The 10,968-nt window shown below is 39.1% G+C and overlaps 1 protein-coding gene and 1 long non-coding RNA gene across 8 annotated transcripts in view; one reads left to right on the forward strand and one right to left on the reverse strand.

Moving 5' to 3' along the window:
* The window catches only part of LOC117203150 (uncharacterized), a 40,583-nt gene extending 30,276 nt beyond the window's left edge, over positions 1–10,307 (forward strand). For 2 of the 4 annotated variants that reach the window (XR_007473590.1, XR_007473592.1), the window contains exons 3-5: positions 7,390–7,568; positions 8,903–9,327; positions 10,133–10,307. This is a non-coding gene — a long non-coding RNA (uncharacterized LOC117203150). The remainder of the gene's footprint in view (positions 1–7,389; positions 7,569–8,902; positions 9,328–10,132) is intronic. The other 2 variants (XR_007473591.1, XR_007473593.1) reach the window with 1 other exon arrangement.
* The window catches only part of PDE4DIP (phosphodiesterase 4D interacting protein), a 288,606-nt gene that overhangs the window by 31,889 nt on the left and 245,749 nt on the right, over positions 1–10,968 (reverse strand). The gene's annotated exons all lie outside the window — the stretch shown is intronic.

Below are 10,968 nucleotides of genomic sequence, written 5' to 3' on the forward strand. Positions count from 1 at the left end.
ATCTGGTCCTGGACTTTCATTTGTTGGAAGATTTTTAATCATAGTTTCAATTTCATTACTTGTGATTGGTCTGTTCATATGTTCTATTTCTTCCTTGTTCAGTCTCAGAAGGTCGTGCTTTTCTAAGAATTTGTCCATTTCAATTTTATTGGCATAGTTGCTTGTCGTAGTCTCTTAGGATGCTTTGTATTTCTGCAGTGTCTGTTGTAACTTCTTTTTCATTTCTAATTTTAATGATTTGAGTCCTCTCCCTCTTTTTCTTGATGAGTCTGGCTAATCCTTTATCAATTTTGTTTATCTTCTCAAAGAACAAGCTTTTAGTTTCATTGATCTTTGCTATTGCTGTCTTTGTTTCTATTTCATTTATTTCTCCTCTGATCTTTATGATTTTTTTCCTTATACTAACTTTGGGTTTTGTTTTTTCTTCTTTCTCTAGTTCTTTTAGGTGTAAGTTTAGATTGTTTACTTGAGATGTTTGTTGTTTCTTGAGGTAGGATTGTATTGCTATAAACTTCCCTCTTAGAACAGCTTTTGCTCCATCCCATAGGTTTTGGATCATAGTGTTTTCATTGTCATTTGTTTATAGGTATTTTTTGATTTCCTCTTTGATTTCTTCAGTGATCTCTTGGTTATTTAGTAACATTTTGTTTACTCTCCATGTGTTTGTGTTTTTTATGTTTTTTTCCCTGTAATCGATTTCTAATCTCATAGCGCTGTAGTCAGAAAAGGTGCTTGATATGATTTCAATTTTCTTAAATTTACTGAGGCTTGATTTGTGACTGAAGATGTGGTCAATCCTGGAGAATGTTCTGTGAGCACTTGGGAAGAACGTGTAATCTGCTGTTTTTTGATGGAATGTCCTATAAATATCAGTTAAATCTATCTGGTCTATTGTGTCATTTAGAACTTGTGTTTCCTTATTAATTTTCTCTTTGGATGATCTGTCCTTTGATGTAAGTGAGGTGTTAAAGTCCCCCACTATTATTGTGTTACTGTCAATTTCCTCTTTTAGAGTTGTTAGCAGTTGCCTTATGTATTAAGGTGCTCCTATGTTACAAGCATATATATTTATAATTGTTATGTCTTCTTCTTGGATTGATCCCTTGATCATTATGTAGTGTCCTTCCTTGTCTCTTGTAACATTCCTTTTTTAAAGTCTATTTTATCTGATATGAGTATTGCTACTCCAGCTTTCTTTTGATTTCCATTTGCATGGAATATCTTTTTCCATCCCCTCACTTTCATTCTTTATGTGTCCCTAGGTCTGAAGTGGGTCTCTTGAAGATAGCATATATATGGGTCTTGTTTTTGTATCCATTCAGCAAGCCTGTGTCTTTTGGTTGGAGCCTTTAATGCATTCACGTTTAAGGTAATTATTGATAAGTATGTTACTATTACCATTTTCTTAACTGTTTTGGGTTTGTTTTTATAGGTCCTTTTCTTCTCTTGTGGTTCCCACTTAGAGAAGTTCCTTTAGCATTTGTTGTAGACCTGCTTTGGTGGTGCTGAATTCTCTTAGCTTTTGTTTGTCTGTAAAGCTTTTGATTTCTCTGTTGAATCTGAATGAGATCCTTGCCAGGTAGAGTAATCTTGGTTGTAGGTTCTTCCCTTCCATCACTTTAAATATGTCATGCCACTTCCTTCTGGCTTGTAGAGTTTCTGCTGAGAAGTCAGCTGTTATCTTATGGGAATTCCCTTGTGTGTTATTTGTCGTTTTTTCCTTGTTGCTTTCAATAATTTTTCTTTGTCTTTAATTTTTGCCAGTTGGATTACTATGTGTCTCAGCGTGTTTCTCCCTTGGTTTATCCTGTATGGGACTCTCTGCGCTTCCTGGAGTTGGGTGGCTATTTCCTTTCCCATGTTATGGACGTTTTCAACTATAATCTCTTCAAATATTTTCTTGGGTCATTTCTCTCTCTCCTTTCTCCTTCTGGGACCTGTATAATGCGAATGTTGTTGCGTTTAATGTTGTCCCAGAGCTCTCCTAAGTTGTCTTCATTTCTTTTCATTCTTTTTTCTTTATTCTGTTATGCAGCAGTGAATTCCACCGTTCTGTCTTCCAGAAACTTATCCGTTCTTCTGCCTCAGTTATTCTGATATTGATTCCTTCTAGTGTATTTTTCATTTTAGTTATTGTATTGCTCATCTCTGTTTACTTGTTCTTTAATTTTTCTAGGTCTTGTTAAATATTTCTTGTATCCTCTCGATCTTTGCCTCCATTCTTTTTCCATGGTCCTGGATCGTCTTCACTATCATTATTCTGAATTCTTTTTCTGGAAGGTTGCCTCTCTCCACTTCATTTAGTTGTTTTTCTGGGGTTTTATCTTTTTCCTTTATCTGGAACATAGCCCTCTGCCGTTTCATCTTGTCTATCTTTCTGTGAATGTGGTTTTTGTTCCACAGGCTGCAGGACTGTAGTTCTTCTTGCTTCTGCTGTCTTCCCTCTAGTGGATTAAGCTATCTATGAGGCTTGTACAAGTTTCCTGATGGGAGGGATTGCTGGTGGGTAGAGCTGGCTGTTGCTCTGTTGGGCAGAGCTCAGTAGAACTTTAATCCACTTGTCTGCTGATGGGTGGGGCTGGGTTCCCTTCCTGTTGGTTGTTTGGCTTAAGACAACCCAAAACTGGAGCCTACCAGGGCTCTTTGGTGGGGCTAATGGCAGACTCTGGAAAGGCTCACTCCAAGGAGTACTTCCCAGAACTTCTGCTGCCAGTGTCCTTGTCCTCACGGTGAGACACAGCCACCCCCAACCTCTGCAGGAGACCCTCCAACACTAGCAGGTAGGTCTGGTTCAGTCTCCTATGGGGTCACTGCTCCGGCCCCTGGGTCCCAATGCACACACTACTTTGTGTGTGTCCTCCAAGAGTGGAGTCTCTGTTTCCCCCAGTCCTGTTGATGTCCTGTAATCCAATCCCACTAGGCTTCAAAGTCTGATTCTTCAGGAATTCCTCCTCCTGTTGCCAGACCCCCAGGTTGGGAAGCCTGACGTGGGGCTCAGAACCTTCACTCCAGTTGGTGGACTTCTGTGGTATAAGTGTCCTCCATTTTGTTAGTCACCCACCCAGCAGTTATGGGATTTGATTTTATTGTGATTGCGCCCCTCCTACCATCTCATTTTGGTTTTTCCTTTGTCTTTGGATGTGGGCTATCTTTTCTGGTGAGTTCCAGTTTCTTCATGTTGATGATTGTTCAGCAGTTAGTTATGACTCCAGTGCTCTTACAATAGGGAGTGAGAGCATGTCCTTCTACTCCGCCATCTTGAACCAGTCTCTCTAGTTATTATCTTTCCGATCATTGTTATTGTTTTCCTCCCGCTACTTTGGGCTTGGTTTGTTTTTCTCTAATGCCTTTAGGTGATAGGTTAGTATGTTTATTTTAGATTTTTCTTGTTTCTTGAGGAAGGCCTGTAACGGTATAAATTTCCATCTTAGGACTACTTTTGCTGCATACAATAGGTTTTGGTGTGTACTTTCCGTTTTCATTTGTCCGAAGGTATTTTCTGATTTCCTCTTTGACTTCGTCACTGAGCCATTGGCTTTTTAGTAGCACGTTGGTTAGTCTCCACGTGTTTGTTCTTTTTCCATTTTTCTTTCAGCAACTGATTTCTAATTCCATACATTTATGGTTGGAAAAACTGTTTGATATAATTTCTGTCCTCTTAAATTTGTTGAGATTTGTTTTGTGGTCAGCATGAAATCTATCCTGGAGAATGTCCTATGTGCACTTGGCAAGAATGTGTATTCTGTTGTTTTTGGATGTAATGTCCTACTGTCTGTTAAGTCCAGCTGCTCTATTGTATCATTTAAGATCACTGTTGAGTTATTAATTTTTTGTCTGGATGGTGTGTCCATTGATGTAAGTGGGAGGTCAAATTCCCTTAGTATTATTGTAAATATCTTCTTTTATGTTGGTTAGTATCAATATTTGCTTTTATATTTAGTGGCTTCTGTATTGGGTGTGCATATGTTAAGGAGCATAATATCCTCTTCTTGTACTAACCCTTTTATCATTATATAATACCCTTCTTTTTCTTTTATTATAGTCTTGGTTCAAAGTCTATTTTGTCTGATATGAGTATTGCTACCCCCACTTTCTTCTTGTATCTGTTTGCATGAAATATCTTTTTCTATCCATGTACTTTCAGTCTCTATGTGTCTTTAGCTCTGAAATGAGTGCCTCTTAACATATAGAAGGGTTTTTTTTCCAATCAGCCACCTATGTCTTTTGAATGGGTCATTAAGTCTGTTGACATTTAAGGTAATTATTGACAGGTATGTACTTATTGCCATTTTATTGTTTTCCATTTGTTTTTGTAGTCCTTCTCTGTTCATTTTCTCTTCTCTTTGTTTCTTTGCCTTGTTTTGAAGATGTTCTTTAGCAGTGTGCTTTTGTTCCTTTCTTTTTAGTTTTCATATATCTTTTGTAGGCTTTTGATTTGTGGTTACCATGGGGTTCATAAATGTTGACCTATATCTGTTTGTTTTAAACTACTAGTCATTTAAGTTTAAACACACTCTAAAAGATCTATGTTTTCTTCTCCTCTCCCCCGCATTTCATTTTTTGATGTTGTATTTTACATATTCATGTTTATCCCCTGTTTATTGTAATTTTAGTTGCTTTTATGATTCTTCCCTTTTCTTTTTTTCTTTTAAGCCTACAGCACCCAGTATTCCCATGTTGTCTCCCATCCAAGTACTAACCAGGCCGATGCTGCTTAGCTTCCAAATCAGACAAAATAGGACATGTTCAGGGTGGTATGAAAGTAGACCTTTTCTCTTTTAATATTCATACTTAAGTGGTTGATCCTCAGTCCTTACTATATATTTCCCTCACCTAGTGGGATTTTCCCTTTAATATAGAGTCTTATTCCTTTTCCACTTAGAGAAATCTCTTTAACATTTCTTTTAGTGTAGTTTTAGTGTTGATGAACTTTTTAAGTCTTTGCTTCTCTGATAAGTTCTTTTTAAAAATAAATTTATTTATTTTTGGCTGTGTTGGGTCTTCATTGCTGCACAAAGGCTTTCTCTAGTTGCAGCAAGCAGAGGCTACTCTTCGTTGCGGTGCACGGGCTTATCACTGTGGTGGCTTCTCTTGTTGCGGAGCATGGGCTCTAGGCACGTGGGCTTCAGTAGTTGTGGCACACGGGCTCAGTAGTTGTGGCTCACGGGCTCTAGAGTGCAGGCTCAGTAGTTGTGGAGCACGGGCTTAGTTGCTCCGCAGCATGTGGGATCTTCCTGGACCAAGGATTGAACCCGTGTCCCCTGCATTGGTAGGCGGATTCTCAACCACTGAGCCACCAGGGAAGTCCCTCTGATAAATTTTTATCTCTTCTATTCTAAATGATGATATTTCTGGGTAGAGTATTCTAGGTTGCAGGTTTTTCCCTTTCAGCAAAAAGGAAAGGGAATATATCATGCCAGTTATTTCTGGACCTCAGAGTTTCTGAGAAAAATCAGCTGATAGTCTTATGGTGATTCCCTTATATATGAGTCTTTGTTTTTCTCTTGTTGCCTTTAGAATTCACTCTTTATCTTTAACTTTTGCCATTTTAATTATGATATGTTTTGGTGTGGGTCTGTTTGGATTCATTTAGTTTGGAAACCCTCTGTGCTTTCTGTTCCTGGATATCTGTTTCCACCTTCATCTTTGGGAAGTTTTCAGCCATAATTTCCTCAAATACATTTTCATTCCCCTTCTCTCTTTCTTCTCCTTCTGGGAACCTAATAATGTAAATATTCATTTACTTCATATTATCCCAGAAATCTCTTAAGCTGTTTTCATTTTTTAAATTTGTTTTTCTTTATGCTGTTTTGATTGGGTGACTTCCGTTATTCTATCTTCCAGATCACTTATGCCTTCTTCAGTATCACCTAGGCTGCTGTTTAGTCCATCCTTTAAAAAGTATTTCAGGTGGGTGGTTTGTTGAATCTGTGGATGCAGAACCCACAGATACGATGGTCCATCTATGTCCATCATTTCTGTGTATTTCTGTAGTATATGTTCCTTTAAAGAAAATTGTTTGATTTAGAAATATATTAGTGAGTACATATCTAATTTTTCTAACTCCTGCCCTATTGCCTTACAAAGAAGTTTACCTAGTCATATTCCCAACCATGTATGAGAATATCTTTTTTCTCCCCTCTTGCTAACACGATGGCTTTTACCTACAATTTATTTTGGCCAACAATTAACTTCTTATTGAGAGATTTCCTCAAATGTGTTTACATTCTTTGGTTTACCTTAAGTGACATCCTGGAAAAGCTGAAATGAATATAATCTTTCTCTGTTCTCTTCTATTTTACGCTGCACCAGTCTCTCAGATAATGTGAGCCAAGTGAAGTACAAACCTATCACTGTTGCTGGGTGGATGCTGCTGCCTGCTGCATTCACATTTTATTCTGGATTTTGAGGGTGAGGGATGGATTTACCAGAGAGATTTGCAGTTGGGTTGACTTGACTTCCTTTGACAGAAAGCCCAGGCCACAGCAAATTGGGAACTCACTCACTCTGAGGAGTGAGGTCTCCATGATTGGGCATGAGCAGAATAAAAATGGAAAACAGAGATATTTACGTTTAAATGCTCATTAGGATAGGACTTTTAAAAACTAGATCTTTTCTTTTTTATGGCCAAAATAAGAGGTGAGGTTGCATTCAAAGAACTTTGTGGGAAGTTAATAACAGTGGCTGATCTATTCTCTTTGAGTTGGATCTCTATGCTGCTAACTGGTACTTGCTGTAAAATCTTGTCTGGTGAACTCAGGAGAACAGAGAGCTAAGGGAAAAAACAACCTGCCATAGGAAATAGAGATAGATGATGGATTCACAGATAATGTTACACAAAGTTAAGTGTTGTACCTCTGTAGTCTTTGAGAGGTTTGGTTGTTAACAATAAAGTGACATTATTTCAGCACCTGAAGTTTTCTTCATAGTGTCCTACATGTTACTAGGGCTTGAAAATAGTCACATGAAGGTGAGCACAAGCTTTTTACTGTGATTCTTTGATTTTTTTGTTTTGTTTTGTTTGTTTGGTTTTGGTTTGCCTTGTTTTTCTTTACAGGAATTTGCATACATATTTGTAAAAATTAAAAAATCAGGAGAGTACAGATAAGCATCTAAATTTGTTCCTTATCACTGCATATTAACAGATTACAAAGAATGGTTTAAAGCAACACACATTTGTTATCAATCTTCTATATATCAAAAGTCTGGAATGACGTGGCTGTGTTCTCTGCTCACAGAAATGGCCAGTATATCCTCCCCCTGGAACAGGGTTGATATTGACCACATCATCGTTCTGACCATCTCCCATGAGGGGTTGCCCTCATGGTCTCATGCTCCTCTGGGATCCTCTTTATTGACCTGAATTCTATCCCCCACGATTTATTTCAGCTCACCTGAAAGAAAGTGGCTCAGGAGAAAGCCTAGAACTGTGGAGCCCCAGAACTGATCTCTGTCATCTGTTTCTTCAAGAAGTAGAGAAACAGAGATCTTCATAAAGAAATGATCCATATGAGGGCTGAGATACTCCAGCGATTAGAGCAGAGGAGAAAACCTAAAAGACAGTGGAGGTACTAAAAGCCCAGACTGGGAAAGCAGGGTCCTCTTTGTTATTCATCTCAGGTGGGGACCCTTCTTGGGAAAGGGTACATTTCCTCTTGAGAGGCCATCATGACAAGGGACTTGTTTTGATCCAGCTGAGTCATTCTTGTTTCCACTAGGCTTTGGGGATCTACATTCTAGACTTTGTTTAATGGTCGGGCTTTTTCCTTGCATGAGAATCTCCCTGGAATTTTAGTCTGAGATGCAATTTTTTGGGCCTTATCCCCAGAAGTTTTTAACAGGCCCTGTAGCGACTGTAATGTAGGCATTCTATACTGTGCAGCTAGTGCCCAGGGATTGGAACCCTGTCTGCTGTATGATATCACAGTTACTCATCTAAGGGTAATACTGCCTTCTCTGTTTTACATTATATATTCTTCTCTATTATACATGAGATCACTATGTTCAAAGAGAGTAATGAAATCATCATATGAAGCATACTTGGTACTTGGTGGAGGTGGTATTTGCATCTTGGATTGCTTTTCCTAGGACTGTGCTTTTATTGCTTTAGCACTGACCTAGGATAAAATATGAATGGAAATATGGTTGGGACTAGAAGACATTGGTAAAAGTTAATTACTCTTGGTACCTGGTATTTATGCGCTTGACAAATACTTACTGAATATTCTATCTGGCAGGCTCTTGAGGAGGCAGTGGGGAGGAGGGATGAACAAGGCACACAGAGTGCCTGCTCTCAGGAAGTTGACCTCTAGCACAGGAGCCAGATGTGTTACAGAGAATCACAAACATATATATATATATATATATATATATATACATATATATATATATATATATATATACACACACATACATATACATATATATACATATATATATAAAATATATATACTGTGATGTATTTAATACTCATGTGTTCCTTGGTTCCATTGGATCAGCAGGATTGAAAACTGAGTATAAATATAGGACTAATGAAGAGTGAAAAAAAATTACTTTTAGGAATGATCCTTAGATATTTTTGTTTTAATGGTGGAAATACGTATTTTGATCCAATGTCCCCTGAAACTCAGCCATTGTTGGTTCTTGGTGCTTACGGATAGAAAAGATTGTGGCCAAGACTTACTTGTGTGGTGGCTCTGCTGCCACCAAGTGGTGTGGGAACTTGGGAAAATCTCCGTGTCTCTCGGGGTGTTATTTTCCTCATCAGTAAGATAAGGTTGTTATTTAAATTTTCCAAAGTCCCTTCCTGTTCAGTTTTTTTCTGAGTGGATGAGGGACTGAGATGTGTGTTAAATGTGCTCTGGGAACTGCAGGCAGTTCCTTGTTTGTGTATCTCCTACAGGGACCTGAACTGAGCCCACACACTGAAAACACAGAACTGAGGCAGGAGACGGAAGAAAGAAAATCAGCAGGTTTGGAGGACGAAAAAAACCCAAAGAAAAGCAAGGTAATGGTGGAGGAGGTGGTTGCCAAGGAAGGTGAGAATAAGAACCAGCTGAGTTCAGAAAAGTCAAGAGAACGTGAGGAATGCACACAGCATCATCCAGGTCCTCAATGAGCAGCCTGAGCTGAGCAGGGAGGACTGAGAGAGTAACTTACTGCAAAGTGAACTTGTGCACATGCCAAGGAGATCCACAGGACGGATCAGGGCTGGTTTATACTTCTGGGAACACCAATTCCAGGAGGAGGAGGATGGGACCTTGATGCTCTGCCCTAGGCCCCCCAAACCTCAAACTTGGAACTGCCCACATAGTGGATGCCCTCCAAGTAAGTGTGCATTAAAACAGATAAATAATGTGTGGAGAAGAATTATTCATTCTTACCAGGGACCAGGCTAAGGGGACCCTTGTTTCTAAAGCAGAGATAGTAATAATATTCTTCTGCATTTACAGTTTGGAAGGCTTTATACACAACATCTCTTAACTGTATGTTGACTGCTTAATTTGCCTTATGCTGTGTTAACAGCTTGGAGTTCAGATATCAGTAATATTTCCATGAGGAAATTAAAGCAGTGAGAGGAAGAATACAAGTGCATAGTGTCAACAAAGTGTGATGGCCCTCCTCAGTTGGGGTGTTGAGGCAGCCTAGAGGATGGGAGGGGAGGCCAAGGACATCTCTTCCCAATGACAGAGTGAACCATTGAGAGGAATCCCTGAGGACAGTCGTGTCTTCATCAGAGTCACCACAGGTGAGTGTCCTAGGACAAGGATAGTGTAGAGAAGGCTCCTCTCTAAGGAAGAGGTTTGCTACATCCTGGGAGAAAGCAGAGCATCCTTGACAGGACAGTTGGGCAGGAATGTAGTTGAGATGAATGGAGATTTGCAACCATGTTTACTCAGTCAGTGAACAAATGTTGCCAAGAGCCTTCTCAGTGCTTGACTCAGCGCCAGGAGTCATGCACACAGAGATGAATAAAATATTATCCCAAATTTCATGGAGTTCTCCATCTAGTAACAACAAAATCATGAGAAGTGTAGTGGTGGTGGGTTCATCAGACAAAGTGGTCGGTGCTGGCTAGGCCTGACCTCTTTGATGGTCCTAGTCTTCCTTCTGTTTTTGTTTTTTCCAACAGCTGCATGGTCTCTTCTGGTCCAAGAACCCTGGTTCTCAGTTAGCTTTGAGCCTCTCAGGATCCAACTAACACCTGGGCTCCATGTTGCCTCAAAGCAATCAACACTGCCAAGGTCTCCAGAGAAAACTACTAATAACAGTAGTTACTGACTATGTCCTGGCCAGCTGGAGAGATAACGAGGCAAGTTTGATACGTCTTATAGTACCACTCTTTTCATAATGATTTGTGGTTAATGGTTTTCTCTCTGAGAATTTAGATACTTTCCAGACTTCAAGATTCTCTCTATATCAAAAATAATTTGAATATCGACTATATTCCTAGAATTGAAGAACTTGGTGTTTTAACCCCAATTTTTAGATCAAATAACTAAAGTAAAAAAGGAGTAAAGCAAATTCTAAGTTTGCAGTGAGACTATAGGATGGTCTGGGACTAAAATCCTGGTTTTTGATATTCAAGTGTTTGAAAAACTCAGTGACTTCTGTTCTCTTGAAAAAAAATAACCTAACACTTCCTAATTCCCTCCTCTACTTGTCCTATCAAGTTCTATAAAATATAACACTTCTGCTCATCTAGATAACTTGGATTCTAAATTAGTTGAGCTCCATGAAAACATTTACTGAGCCCTTGTGGGTAAGTCATTGCTAATTCCACTGGGGGATACAGAAGGCGGGTGTATAAATCTTTACTGAAAAGAGTTTAAAGTGATGGTTCCCAGCTCAGCCTGGGTATCTGTAGGTGAGAACATTAGTAGTAGACACCAATAGGCTCATCTTGGTCAAAGGGAAGGTATGAGCAGGAGCAATGACAGCGCCTGGCTTTCTATTTCCTGAAGAGTC

This window comes from Orcinus orca, chromosome 1 (assembly GCF_937001465.1).
Source record: "Orcinus orca chromosome 1, mOrcOrc1.1, whole genome shotgun sequence".
In the NCBI taxonomy this organism is placed as follows: Eukaryota; Metazoa; Chordata; class Mammalia; order Artiodactyla; family Delphinidae; genus Orcinus; species Orcinus orca.